Source organism: Colossoma macropomum, unplaced genomic scaffold (assembly GCF_904425465.1).
Source record: "Colossoma macropomum unplaced genomic scaffold, Colossoma_macropomum, whole genome shotgun sequence".
Lineage (NCBI taxonomy): Eukaryota > Metazoa > Chordata > Actinopteri > Characiformes > Serrasalmidae > Colossoma > Colossoma macropomum.
In genome coordinates, this window is record NW_023494791.1 from 40,162,661 (window position 1) to 40,178,386 (window position 15,726).

Sequence of the window (15,726 nt, forward strand, 5' to 3'; positions counted from 1 at the left end):
CAGTGTACGTTATACCTCCAGTCAACGCACTGCCATTTTCAGTGCAACCCATTCTACTGCCAGTGTTTGTCTGTAGAGATACATGGCTATGTGCTTGATTTTGTACACCTGTTAGCGATGGGTGTGGCTGAAACACCTGAACTCAATAATTAAAAGTGTGTCCACAAACATTTGGCCATAAAATGTGTATACTGTGTATTTGTAAAGCAAAAAAAAAATAGTTTTTGCCATTGGACAAAACAAGCATGCATGTTTAAAATTTCAAACGAGTCAGGGACATCATCACTGTAGAAACATTATGAAACCTAAATGATATTATGATAAGTAAAAAAGGCTCTGGTTATGTACTCAAGTGCTTAAAAAAAGCACAACACAGTTAAAGCAAGTCTGCGACAATCCATCTGTCAGTGCAAGTGTGTAGGTTTGGGTCATGTTCGTGTCGGGTTCAAGTTTCAAATTTAGTCGAGCCTGGTCTAGTCAGGTTTTAAACTGGTTGGGTTTGGGCTTCAATTTCATGCCTTTGCAGACCTCTTACTACCAAAAGACCAAGTATCATTTGGGTGGTGGACTATTCCCAGCAGATGGTAGTGGCATGTTTGTGGGTGTTGCACTGGTTTCTTTGAACAGTACAGTTCGCTTTGCTGAAAAACCGACAGTCTACCCACACAAAAGGCACTCGTATAACCACTATTTATGCATGGCACGGTATATCACCTTCAGCATGAAGTTCTCACCACATCAGTGTGGTCTGCATTCCTCCATCTGACGGTTAACACACCACCTTCAAAGAAATCCAAGAGCAAGACTAAAGAAAGACAAGAAAATGTTGATAAATTGTCTAAGAGAATGCGAGCTTTTCCCCTGCCAAATGCAACACTTATGTGCAGCTGTCAGTGTAGATGTCAATTCCAATCATTCCCAACATATTCTTCTTCCAAACTCTGCTAAGGGCAAACGAGTGTGAAGTGATTGCGGCCTTTCTTCAGCATGTTCCCTAAGTATGTCTTGCAAATTCTGCAACTTCAGCCTCTTTGCTGGGTATAACACTGAAACAATTACTCCTCCAATAAGATGGACCAAAGATAATTAGATTTGGACACCAGAGAGTGCTAGCAGGCAGTTAGCATGGCACCTTCTTCATTTGTCTACAAGCAAGAAAGCCAGAGAAGGGATTTTTTCCCTGTTAATGTTACAGAGCCAATAGTGTTGGTGTCTTCAGGGAAATCCCCCCCCCCTTTGTCCAACATCCCACTTCAATATCCAGCACAAATTTATCTCTGCAGAGAGAGAGAGAGGCAACAGAGTATCACAAATACTGTGAAGCAACCAGAAGCCTTCCTTGAAAATCGTATACTAGAACCATGTCTGAGAAACGTGCACATTTCATGTGACACAAAGACGTTAATTAAATGTGTTTCACAAATCTAATCGGAGTGACTTAAGGCAGTGAAAGTGTTCGTGTAATAATCTCTATAAATCCTAATTTATCGGGCCTGCCAGCTTTGTGCTAACCAATCCAATCACAAAAGAGCTTAAGCAGTGAGATTCCACCTAAGTATTCTTCATAAAACCTCAAAACTTAACCACCAACTGTAGGAGTCTTGTTAGGCTTAAATCTACTTGATTTAGTACACTCTTTAAAAAAAAAGGGTTCTTTAGTAAAATAAATAGTTCTACTATTCATTTTTAATAGTTCTACCATGAGATCTATATAGAACCATTTCATGCTTAAATAGTTCTTAGCATGGTGAAATGATTCTTCAGATTGATGGAGAATGTATTGCAAATGGTTCTATATAGCACCAAAAAGGGTTCTGCTGTTGTTACGATGTCAAGAAGGACCCTTTTTGATGCTATATAGAACCATGTACAACACATTCTCCATTAATCTGAAGAACCATATCACCATGCAAAGAACTGTTCAAGCGCATTCATGAAATAGTTCCATATAGAATCATGTTTCTAAATAGAACACTTCCAATTACAAAAGAACCCTTGGAGAACCATCTTTGAAAATGAGATGTATGAATGTGGATAATCTTAGAAGAATGTTTAAAGAAAGTTTAGAGTACCTGCATATAATAAACATTCTATACCAAGGAATGTTTTTTTTTTCCCTAGAACCATATGTTTATAGTAGTTACTCAATAATTCATAATAGATGCACTCCTGGCTGACACAGACAATTTGTATAATCTCTATAGAAATGCATTGAGCAATGGAATGACGTGCACTGGAGCCTGGGGTCACCATGCCCAAGCATTGGCTACAGGGGTATAAAGCCCCTCAGCATTGGTCTGTAGAGCACAACTAATAATCCAATATCAGTACCTGACCTCACTAATGCTTATGCGGCTGAATGCAATTAAATCCTCACAACAATGTTCCAACATTTGGTCTAAAGCCCTCCCAGAAGAGTAGAGGCTGTTATTGCAGCAAAATAGGATAAACTCTTATTATTAATACCCTTGATTTCAGAAGAAATGTTGGATGAGCAGATGTCTATAAACTTTTGCACATATAGTGTACCTTTAACTAATTGTCCATTAAATTCACCTAAACTCTAACCCAGTACCTAAAGTTAAACGTTGTTCTAATTGAGAATCAACAATGTTATGATGTGTAGATGATCTATAGGGGGCTGTCCAGTAAAGTGGGACCATCCTCATTCCTCACAAATGTCACTTTGGTTTTGGCCAAAAAATGACCATTGACACAATCATTGACATTGACCTTAGAATAGAAATAGAAAATACGTACCAGATGCATTTTGACTCTCTTCCTGCAAATAAGTGATCACACCCTCTTTAGATCAGCACAGGCTTTCTGTCTTATCAGTACAGTCATGACTTTTCTGTGTCAATCAGAGTGTTCTGAAATAATTGCCTAGCCAAAAGAGGTGGCTTTATCCGTGATTGAGTTTAATCTTGCCAAGTTGAGAAAGAAATCTGGCAAGCGAGGTTAGCACCAAATCAATACAAGCATTGAAATAAGGGAAAGGAAAATTCTCCTAAGCACATTCAAACACCATCTGAGAATCAAAAGACTTTCATCAGTTTGAGGAATGCCTTTGATAGGAAGCTATGAAATTATGAAAGCATCCAGAGATAAAAAGTCCAGACAAGATTAAGCAATTAGTTCATAATGTGAGGTAGAGGACTAGAAAAAAAAACTTCATTACTGCTCAAAAGTGCCATGATTTCCAGTTAAAATGGCCATTAAGTACAAGTTATTGGGACAGTTTCAGTATTTAGAGTCCACTCTTCACTTTCATTACAGTTTTCATTCTTTTCAGGAATTACTTTCAGTTTTTTTTCAAGAAGTCTGCAGGAATATATTTCCATGCTACTTGTAACCACTTCTAAAGTGCAGTCTTAGACGTTGGTAGTGTTGTCTGCTTCTCTTGATCCAAGTAATTTCCTTTTATCCATTCTTACTAATCCCAGTTGTGGAAATTACTGTGTTTTACCTTATTTTTCTTTCACTTTCCCCTAATGAAAGGGGCTATCTTATATCTAATGTCTTCAGAAAACTTATACTTAGTGGACATTTTGCCCTAAAAATTAAATAAATGAATGGTGGTTTGTGGCTATATAGCGATAATGGTAACATTTCTATGAATGTCACGTTGGTATGCATCTATAAACACATTTATAACATGTTATAATGCCCTCATATGGCATTATAAACATGAATATAAACATTTATAAAAATGAATTACACTGAATTACACTATATAGCCATGTTTATTATACATTATAAATTGTTAATATAATGCATTATAAGTAGTGACATGTTATACTGTCAGTGCCAATGAAGTCAGTCCCAGCTTGGAGACTGCAAAGTAAAGACAAATACCAAGCTAACGGTGGTGTACATTGACTTTCCCACATTGGGTAAAACACTGATGGCAGCACTAGTTTAAACTCTGACATTTGAAGCCTGTAATGTGCTTTATTGTGTATGTTTTAGTGTTTCAGTAAATTCTTCAGTAAATACTTCAACTTGTAGCCTCACTCTTAACACTGGAGGAGGCTTTAGTACAGTATGCTTCACTTTACTTAGAGCAGACAAATACAACTCACGAGCTCTTATAATTTGTTATGAACAGTATTTATAATGTATTATGTTAACAATTCGTAATGCATAATAAGCATGGCTATAACGTATAATGCATTTTTATAAATATTTATAGCCATGTTTATAATGCCTTATGAATGAATTATAACATGTTGTGAATGTGTTTATAGATGCTCACAAAGGTGACATTCACAAGAAAGTGTTACCATAAAGAGTTCTATATATGTTCTATTGCTGACAGAGTAAAAAGGTTTAAGACTGCATGCAAATCAGCTAAGTGTTTTCTAATTGAACATTATGAGTCAGAGTTTTATGCCTGAATTGAGTGGCCTGGACAAGAGAAGACCGGTCAAGGTCACATGTAAACCCTGCAAAACATATGTGCTTAGAATAGTCACTCACGAAAATGCAAAACTCTACACCATCATAATGTCGCATCACTATCAGGGGGCAATACACTGCTGGTAAAACGTGGGTGGTTGCATGCATATAGTATTACACTAGAAAAAAAGAGAGGAAAATGAACAAAGAAAAGAAAGAAAAGACAACATGTCAACTGTCAGTAGTGAAAATTAAATCGATGTGTAAAATTGGACATAAATAATGTAGCTTTCTTGTGAGAATGTCTGTTTTTCTGGGATGTGTGAAATGGCAGATGTTAGCGGAGATGAAAGGACTCTTTTATCAGGCGCTAGAATGTAATAATGAAATAGGGCCATAAGCTTCTGATTCATTTTTCTTGGTAATTTTCTGCTTACACGTTACTGTATACATTAGCGCTGTGGAGGTAGCATTCAGCTAAGCTGTAGTATTCTGACACCTTATGTCTGGTGAGATAGCTGTGAATAAATGTGCAGACTTGGAACAAAAATGTTAATATCGCTCCAGTGCCAAGATCTGCACGTGCTGCACAGCGACAGCTTGTTTTCAAGCATGGTGGCTAGTCGCTAATGCTAATGTTACAGTGAATAGGATACAGGACAGTTAGCCTCATAAGAGTGTGAATAAATGTGTAGACTTGGAGCAGAAATGTTAATATCGCTGCAGTGCCAAGACCTACACATGCTACACAGCCGACAGCTTGTTTCCAAGCAAGGTGGCTAGTCGTCTAATTATAATGCTATCACACTTAAAGAAGATGGTTCTTCAAGGGTTCTTAGTAAAGGAGATGGTTGTATTTAGGACCATGAGCTCTACACTCTTAAAAAAGATGTTTCTTCAAGGGTTCTTTAGGAAAAAAATGGTTCTTTATAGAACTGTGAACACTCAAAGAACGCTTTGCATGATTAAAGTGTTCCTTGCATCTTGAAATGGTTCTTCAGATTGATGCAGAATGCGCTAGTTGATTCTATGTAGAACTTTTTTAAAAAGGGTTCTATATAGCACCAAAAAGGGTTCTGCTATTGTTACAAGCTTGTATCATAACAATAGCAGAACTCTTTTGGTGCTACGATGCAAAGAACCCTTTAATCATGCAAAGTGTTCATGGTTCTAAATAGAACCATTACCTTTACTACAGAACCCTTTGAAGAAGCACCATTTTAAGTGTGTATATAGAATAATTTCTGTGCTTAATATTTCTTTGCATGGTAAAATGGTTCTTTGGATTAATGATGAATGTGTTGTGTTTGGTTCTATATAGAACCTTTTTGAAAATGTTTTTTTTTTTGTTACAAGTTTGACTTTGAATACAAAAATCCATTTTTTTGGTGCTTTATAGAACCATTTTCAGAAAGGTTCTGCATAGAACCACATACAACACATTCTACATAAATCTGAAAAATTATTTCACCATGCAGAGATCCATTTAGGCATGAAAATAGTTCTATATAGAACTCATGGTCTTTTATTAAAGAACCCTTGAAGAACTATCATTTAAAGTGAATAGGATACAGGACAGTTCTCTTCATAGGACCATCTTGCCCAGAGTTCTTTTTTCATCCTTGTCTGTCAGTCCTAAATTGATGCATTGATTCCCCAAAGAGCTAGCATTGAGCTAGCATTAGCATTAAATGACGTATTGTGTTCCCTGCCCCCGAGGGGTTTGCTCTCTAACTGGGGTCAGCAGAGAAGCTTTTAGCCATGCTGCTAATGACAGAGAAACATTATTACCACTTTCTCCAGGGAGATGTAGCCTCACAATGCTGCTTTAGGATTAGCCTCTTTGGCCTCAGGGCTCACTTGTCTGTATTATGAGAAAATAAGCCAGCTTCAGTCCAGCCACCAACAGTGTCCAGTCTGATCTTGGTTCATTAGCGCTGCACTTCTAGACAATATTCAAGGCTTTCCGTACATACTGAGACCAGAGACGTGTTGAGCATCATATTGAGCACCAATTTGATACCAGATATTGATCCAATCAGCAATAAAACATTAGATTGGAAATCTGAGAGACAAAAGAACAAATCCGTAATGAATCTAGCCAGAAATAGCACACTTACACTGTGTGATGTTGTGTGGCTGACTGAGTATTCCTTCTGTGGGGTAGTTTGAGCACAATAGCCTGTTTTCAGATGGTCATTTTAAGTGAAGTTCTTCATTGAAAACATCCCATTTGAAAGCTTAGTAGATTTCAAAAAAAGAATATCAGCTTGGTATCAGTCTCTGCCAAGACTCAAGGTTTCAGTAGCGGCGTTGGACATGAAAAAGTGGTATCATGCTGTCTCTGACTTTGACTGTTATTTCCAAACTGCTATTTTTGTTGTATCCTCAAGCATGGTTAATAAAAATGAAAAGACTGATATGAGGCACGAGCGGATCCTTTGCATGAAATTACTCGATTGATTGCATGCAATTACTACATCAAGCCTGTGACTCATTGACATCATGAAGCTTCCAAAGCTTGAAGACTTGAGAGAAAAGCGAGTGATTTGAATGCTGAAGAACTGCCTCGTTTAGTGCTAGTTTGTTCAGTTTTACTCAATTTTATGCTCATTGCAAATGTCATTGATTAGCCAAGACCTGTTTGGTGTCCAAATAGAGCTTTTTCAGTTTTGGGATTAATGAAAATGGTCAAAAATATGGATACAGTTCACACTAGACGCATGTTTTATGGACCCCTGCCTTTTTTCTATTGTTTTCAATTAGACAGATTCATTTTGGGCAGCTATCTTTTGTGCTGCCTTTCAACTCGAGGCATACATCACAAGCACTTTTTATGTGCTGACCAATCACATGAAAAGGAAGGCAGGCCTTCAGTGATAGTTGCAGTCACCTCATGGATCAAAATTAACATGACAAACACTTGCTAGTTAATAATGCCTGTAAATAACGATAGCTAACTAGCTAGCTCAGCAGATTGACGGTTGTGACGCCACTGTTGCTTAGCAACATTGAAAAAAATGCAGTGCTCCCTTAAGCTATATATACATCATACACTGTCAGAAATCACATAAGAGTCTATTTGAAATTATATTTTCTGCCTCAACATTGCTTTAAAGAGGCAGACTCTACAAGAAAGGGCCAGGGTTAACTTTTGAAGAAAATGTTTTAAGAGTCTTTGATTTTACTTTTCAAATATTTGTGGAAGGCACTGTAGGTCACCATGGGTAAATATTATACAGTATTTTAACAGAATTTATCAGTATTAAACATCAGATAGAGGCAATGCGCCAGAGTCAGGGACCAGACTGCGAGTAGTGAAAGACGCTTTATGATGTAATCCAAGACAATCCAGCGATCGGAGGCAGAACGAGAGAGAGAAAAACGAGAGGATTGCTGCTAGCGAAGAAGAGGAGTCGTCCTGAAAGCCATTTGTGTATGATTTGGCATTTGAAGGATTAAGAGGTAGCTGGGTACACAAGCAGATCAAGATGTGGGGCTTAAGGTCAGTCTGTTAACTGTGTACTCAGCAGCCGAAGAGTGCAGAGGGGGCACGTCGAGAGAGAGAGAGAGAGAGAGAGAGAGAGAGAGAGAGAGAGAGAGAGAGCTGCCTGCGGTTGAAAAGGGAGAAACTCACAAACCAGCGGTAATGTGTAGGGGGCCAGGCATTTATGGTGCCACACTGAAGCTAGTGACTTAAACACAGTTAAGCCCATAGTTTTCACAGCTTGAAACGCAGCCAGTATTCTCCATCTTGGCTGAGAGAACTGAAGGATCTTAAAGGTTCCCTCTCCGCATGATCCTTTCAGCTCTGCAGCCAGCACACACAATGCATGGTAAAAGTGAACTAGCAGGCTGCAAAGCTACAGCTGTTGATCCCGACACTCTAACTCACCTTTTCTTCCTGTTTTATGTCTCATGAATTTTTCATGCCCATTGCTTTTTTTTTCTTCTGCTGTGGTCAGATAAGTGTGACCGAGCGCTGAAGCTTTTCTGCTGCTGCAGAGGCAAGAGCTGCTCTCATTGTTACACTATTATTCCACTATTAGCTCTCTTAAATGAAGGAGGGGGGAAAAAAGCCTGAGAATGTTACGGCTTTCAAAACATGACATTAAAATGTTCTCTTTTTGTGGTGTTTGGTGCTTCTGCTTGGAAAGCTTGAGCAATGTACATAAGCATGCATATATAAGCCATGGCAGTGGGTACGCTTGAACAGTGTTACGCTGCTGCCATCTGCTGGGAGACTTGTGTGTTTTTGCAGAATTGGAAGGTATAGCACTTTAAGCAGGCAATTATGGTCTGGAGATTACTTTTGAGGGGTAAAACAGAATAAAAATGTGAGTTGACCCAAGAATTGGGTTTGAAACTTAACAAGAAAAATTCTTTCTTCATACCATTGTGCTTCTGAATCAATATGCTTAAGTGCTGTCTGTGGTAATGCCATATTGCAGCACTGTTGTTAATTCAGTATTTTTGACCTATTATCTGGCTGCTGTATATTGCATAGTTCATAAATGCAGTATACAGCATGTGATTGCAAAAGTGAAAAATATCTATGATTAGCTACTGTGTAGGTTGAGATAAATGTCTTGTATGTCAGCATACATGTTTGTTCTTTTAGGGAATACTCCAGCTATTTTCAACCTAATCTCTATTAACTGCTTCTGCAGCCTACTGTCTCTACAGTTGAAACACACTGCCATGTTTTTAGCTGAAGCAACTGCCCACTGGCTTCTACTGTAATGTTCTGAGTCACCGGGTTTTCTGTTCTTATTAAATCCAAGGAAAAGCTTTGAATTATTGTCGGTGGTAATCAACTGTACACTTTACATACATCAGATAGAGATAAAGTTCAAAAGAAGTGGAGCTTCCTTTGAAGGACCATCCATTCACTTAGTTCTTTAGGGAACCAAAGGAGGACCTTTTATGGCATCACACCAAAAATAAAGCAATGAGCCCATGCTTTACGGTGGTATTATCACAGTTAAGGTGTTCTCACTGCAGGTTTGTTATGAGGAGTTCTGTCAAAGTCTTTCCTTTGCTCAAGAGAGGAAAGAATGTTTAGAGATGATTCTGGTTGGCTGAGAGATGTGTTGGTCATAATCTTGTAAATGGTCAATTGTTGAGAGGCCATCATCGGTGTGCATATATTGAGTATTTTACAACGGCTTAGAATGCAGCTCTGCCATTTAGATCTTAGGACTTGAGCTTTCCTTTCAGCGTCTTTATTTGCAAGAGTATGAAAGGACAAACAAGGTTGATTCTGACTCAAATTGTCAAAATAACTATTTATAAGAGAAGGACATCAAACAACTTGTGCAGAATATATAACAATTTAGATGAATAAATACTGGGATCTTTTATACCTAAAGTCAAATTCCTTCCATCAGTTGGGAATCATGAGTATTTCTGGTGGGCCTTCAGTTTGGGCCATAAGTGTCAAAACTAATTTCTGCTAGTGTGCCTATATTCCTTTAGTATGTTAGTGCAAAGCTAACAGCAATTCACATTAACATTTTTAGCCATTCTGGATTAAACACAGACATTTAAAGCTTGTAAAATACATTCTGTGTTTTATTTGAAGTTTGTAACAGACGTTGACATATAGTTTACATTGTATATAGAGGTTTTACTATGATTCCTTTCGTAAAGAGGCCTGCTATTGAGCTGTCACTGTTTTCATTTCTAACAACGGACTGAAAACTCATTAGGCTACCATTCAACTTCACGGTCAGTGAGGTATCTAGAACTTCCAGAAGGCAAAGAGGGATGTTTTTGCTTATGAACTTGGTCCCACTTATTGAAACTCAAAATGTGATTGGCTGTCAATTCCTAATTAATGGGAGGGGTTAGGACTTCCAGCCAGCTTCTGAAGGCCTAGCTAATAGGAAAGCTTGCTTGGTTACCTAGTCACCACAGACAAAACAATCTTAAGTAAACAGTTTTGCATTTAGAGGTTCATGAATTCAAACCTTTTATTTCCAATTTCCAGCCAAAACCTAAGGTAATCAGAGAAGTAGTACAATGCAGAGTATAAATATAACAAGAAAGATGATTCTGTTTATTAAAAAATAAACTATAAGTGACAGAGGTGTTTTGTTTTTTTTGGTTTTTTTTTGTTTTTTTTTGTATATGTCACAGAAAGCATAAGGCCCTCTCTGAAGGCCTAAAGGGTTCCCCTATGCCATTCCCTCGCAAGAACCATTAAATGATTTAACTCCTTGAAATCCCAGACTTATTACATACTAAAACTTATTATTTAAAAACTACAGGGACTTTATGCAAACTGGTTAAGCTTTTCTTAGGTTATGGAAGTGTATATTAAAATGTTGGTAGTCTAGTCATTTAAGGGGTTAAGGACTGGAGTTAACCTCCAAAATGAATATAACAAATCAAGCTAAGCTCAGAAGTGAATCATTGTGATTAGATCTCATAAGGCCTGTGTGAGTCTGAAGAGTAATCCTGTTTGGTGATCTCTGTTCTCCCCCCACCTTTAAATGCATTTAAAGGTCGATAGGTCAATCTCCCGTAATATTGCAGCTGCTCAGTCCCCAGCCTCAAATTGAATAAATATCTATTAACTTTCATGGCGGGGCGCGTTATTGGCCGGCTGTGATGGATTGGAGAGCTTAAAGTCTGGCCAGCATCATCTGGAATTTGATTGACAGGGCCGGTCAAGAAGCGAGGCTGACGAAGGAGCGCGCGTTTAGCGTTTAATAAGGTCTGCCATTTTTAATTGTTCTGAGAGCACGTTGTGAGAAAGCAATGGCGAACCTCTCGCAGCCTTGTTAAAAAAAGGCAATTACACAATTACACAATAGCCACTGCAGAGCAGGTGGGCTTATTGGTGTCAAGGCTTTCATTTCCTCAATTTGTCCTAAATGTCATCTGTTGAGAGACAGGGAGAGGATTTTAATAAATAGGTGAAATGAGAGAGTTTGATGGGCAGATGAGTTGAGAGACAAATGGAAGAGAGACTTTCCATTAATGCACTGTCTATGGATCAGAGGGAATGCGTAATGGTGGATAAATGTGCTTGCATATAAACTTACAGAGAAACATATGCACTATAGATGGATCCTCAGCTGCCTTATCCTTTTGCATCTGTCCTGATAAGATGCATTGAGCTATCTACAGGGACTTGGCTGCTAATGAGAGGAATGCTAAGGCTGCTAAATTGACTCCTTAAGATACACTACGAGTCTGTCTAATCATTTAGATGCAGTAGATGAACCCCAATCACAACATATCATCACTAAGAAGGACTGACAATGTTGAGACTATTGATGTCCAGTGGGCACAGCATTGCCAGAAGAGCATCCCTTATTGTAATTGCTATCATTTGCACCTTTTTATAAAGCCATAACCAACATTTTTCTATTATTTGATTTCCCTCTGAGGTCCACTTAAGGCGTTTAAGTGGCTTTCTGTACCAAAAACATATTTCAGTTTTACATTACATAAACAAGGATTGATCTCTCTTTATCCTTTGGTTGGTTTGTTATTATGCCTCTTTGTATTTTGCCTCTGGTCAAATTATGTACTTTGATGCTGTAATCATTTGTAATCATGATGATCTGTAATCATTTTGTTGAAAATTTTAGTGCATAATATTTATTTATTAGCTAACATATTTAGGAACAGCCAATAAACAGTAATAGAGCATTAACATGTACAAAAAAATCTCTGTGGATGACGTGTACTTATTTTCACTAAACCACAAAACATAATCTGATCAAGGGTGTCCAAACTTTTGCATATGATTATGAATAAATGACCTTTGCACTGATTTGTTGCTTTGTATTCAGCCTCATTCAAAAACCAGTCCAAGCTGAAACACTCTATATCTTGAATGGCCAGGGCTACAATGCTGCATGCTGAGTAGGCCTACATGACCAAAAGATACTAAACATCACATCCATATGAGCTTTCTACCACATTTTAGAACAGTTTTCTCAAATTTAGAGTTTTGTTTCCAATCAGCCTCAAGCACATTAGTGAGGTCAGGTAGTGATGTTGATAAGGCCCGGCTCACACTTGGCATTCCAGTTTATCCCATTTACATGTTGGATAGGAGTTTCCACTTCACAATAATAACACTTTTAGTTGACTGGGGCAGCTCTAGCAGGGCAATTAGATCAACTGACATTAAAAAGGGGGCATTCTATGACAGTGCTGCATTTAAATACTCTGTGTGTGATCCATTCTACTGCCAGTGGTTGTCTGTGGAGACTGTACACTTAGCTAAAACAGCCAAATCCACTAATTAGAAGCTTGGTGCAAAAATTACCCTCATGAATAGCATCACATGAAAGAGTTTTCTAAAGTTTTACCATCAAAGAACCAGTGTGGTTCCCTAAAAAAAACAAAACTGAACTTTCAATGGAGGGGTCTTTAAGAAAGTGTGAAGAACCTTTTCAAAGTTTAAAGTACTTCTGCATCATGCAAAGGTTTTAGTTAGTTGTCTCCCAGGAGAAAGTTATTTAAGCCTTGAACCATTTAGGAGCCTCGACTCGAGTTCGGCGGATAATTATGTATTCAAAACCACACTAAGTGCAGATTTACTAAAGAGGCGTTGTAACAGTCTACCAACACTTTGTGCTGGTGGGGTGGCCAATTTACTGGGTTACTAAGAACGTCAGATTTTATAATTAACATATGACCAGCACAGTATAAAACCCTGTTAGGCTCACATGCTTTTTGTATGTATGTCAAAATAATGACCTGAAGTCAGTATTAATTGTCAAGAATGTATCATCATTTTGAGACATAATTTGTCAGAAATATGAGAAAATTTGAGTTCCATGCCCAGTGCTTTTAAAATCAGTGCAATATTGTAAAATCCCTGGTTTCTGGTTATTGGGGAACACAGCAGGGTTTTTGATGTCCCATGATGTTAGCAAATCCGCTCCATACTGTCCAATGCATTTCCTCTAAAGTCCAAACAGTGTATTATTAGATTTGCAAACAGTGTGCAATTTTGTGGACAATTGGGTTCTCTTTTAGAGGAAACTTGTTATAGCGCAACCCATAATGATCCTGGAGGACAGTTAAATCCCTAAGGTTTAACACTCATTAACTGCTATCCATCTACACTCTGCCTACTTTGAAAAACAATTAAACAACTGAAACACTCCAAGCTACGTTCCTATTTGGGCAGAAATGTAATTTTCACTGTATTCTAGAGTCTGATGCTCTTGCCCCAGCGTGAGTGCCAAAAAAGGGTCAATGCCAGTTAAGCAGATCATCATTAGCCTGAAAATTCTGAACAAATCAATAAGAGATGTAGCTAAAACATTAAAAACATTAGCCATCAACTCTATGCCTGTTCAGAAACAAAAACTGGTGAGCCTAGCAAAAGCAACCAAACTACAGTAGTGAGTGAATAAAGCATTCTTTCACTCATGAAGAACAGCCAATTTTAAACTATCAAACAGGTCAAGAACACTCTCTGGAGTGCAGGCACAGATGTGTCAGAGAAGAATAAAGAGAATACCGTAAAGAGAAGAATAGATCAGAATGTCTTCACAAGTTTTACCACAAATTACAAATCACTGGACCTCAAAACAAAATAATTAAGTTCTATTTTGTTACAAATGCACAACAAGGCCTATAACATTTAGAGAGAGTGTCTTACAGACAGCCGATATGAAGATGATGCAGTGAAAAATCAATTTTGTACACTTTTCCATTTATCCCAGACAGTAGTCGCTTCTTTTTTTAAAATTGAGCTGAGAGACTAACGTTGCTAATAAACTCTAGAACTCTATAGACCCCCAGATCTTTCCTCAAATATATGCCCAAAACTTCTCTCAAGCAGCTCAAAATGCATCCAGCTCTTCATTAAGGTCATGCAGACTTGCCGATGTTGTTTACAGCACAGTATGACTTAATGTGAATTGAGCACAGCAGGCAGCTTTGTTTAGACAACAGGAACACAATTTTGTTTATTTTTATAGCTCACAGTATATTGTACTGTCCTCTAAACCACCTCAACAAGTCTATGAGGACTTACTGCAGAGCTGGATGCAATTGGAGTATGTTAAGAGTAAGTTTTAAGGATGCATTCACAGTTTGGGTGATTTGGGTGACTATTGACATCTTACGTTTGTTAGCGATGTTAGCTTTGTAGCTCCAGCACTAAAATAAAGAACCAAAATTTGGACATCAAGCATGTTTTGGCTGAGCAACTACATCTACAATGAAGGGGAAAACTTTACATTTTGTCACCAAATCACTCCTTTAACCTTTACCACAGTGGTTGAATGCAGAAGGTGTGGAGAAATAAAAGGATGTTGATCCAAAGCAAACCAGTTCATCTGTGAAGTATGGTGCCATGGACGTGTATGACTTTATTGATGATGTAACTGCATAAAGATTCATTCTGAGTGTACACAAGTGCTCAGATCCAAAACTCCAGGCCAAACCAGCTATTAAAGCAAAACATTCCACATACTAAACTACAAATAAAGGTTCTTGATTGGTTCTTGGCTTGGACACACAGTTTTAGGGAAAACCCTTTAATAGGTATAGAAGCTCTATACTATTTTGGATGTTCCTTAAATTTGAAAGGGTTCTTCACGCTTACATGTGTCGTTTACAAAGATGGTTCTTCAAAGAACTGTCTCTGACTTTACATCTACAAGGTGGACCAACAAGAAGTGTGTCTAAGTGGACAGTGGGTGGACACAGTGATTAAAACTCCAGCAAAACCACTGTATCTGGTCCACTCTTACCAGCATAACACACACTAACACACCACCACCATGTCAGTGTCACTGCATTGCTGAGAATGATCTACCACCCAAATAATACCTGCTCTGTGGTGGTCCTGTAGGGGTCCTGACTATTGAAGAGAGTAAAAGGTGGCTAACAAAGTTTGCAGAGAAACAGATGGACTACTACCAATTGTAGAACTAAAAAGTGGCAATAAATGTAGATACGAGGTAGACAAAGCCCCCTTCCAACAATATATATTACGAAGAAAAAAGACATTTTTAAAAAGTGGCATTTAATGTATTTTGGAATAAAACCTTTCAAACATAAACAAAAAACAAATCTTTGTGGTCCAAAATTGCTTTTGCTTCTTACTATATGTTCAATAGTCCATTTACTTATGGTCCACTGAAAGCAGGGTTCTATGTATTAAAGCCCTGTGGCTCCTATATGGAAATAAATAGAACTGTAACTATATAAAATATAAACACATATTACATCCAAATGTTTACAGACTGCACTGTGTATGTAATACAGGTGTTTAAGCAACATAACAACACCTTTGAGCAGCATAGACAAGCTGTTGTTGTGAAACATGTTCTGAAGCTC

At 37.9% G+C, this 15,726-nt stretch overlaps 1 protein-coding gene across 2 annotated transcripts in view; it reads left to right on the plus strand.

Moving 5' to 3' along the window:
• Positions 1-15,726, plus strand: part of macrod2 (mono-ADP ribosylhydrolase 2) — a 1,059,267-nt gene that overhangs the window by 983,383 nt on the left and 60,158 nt on the right. The window lies entirely within an intron of this gene.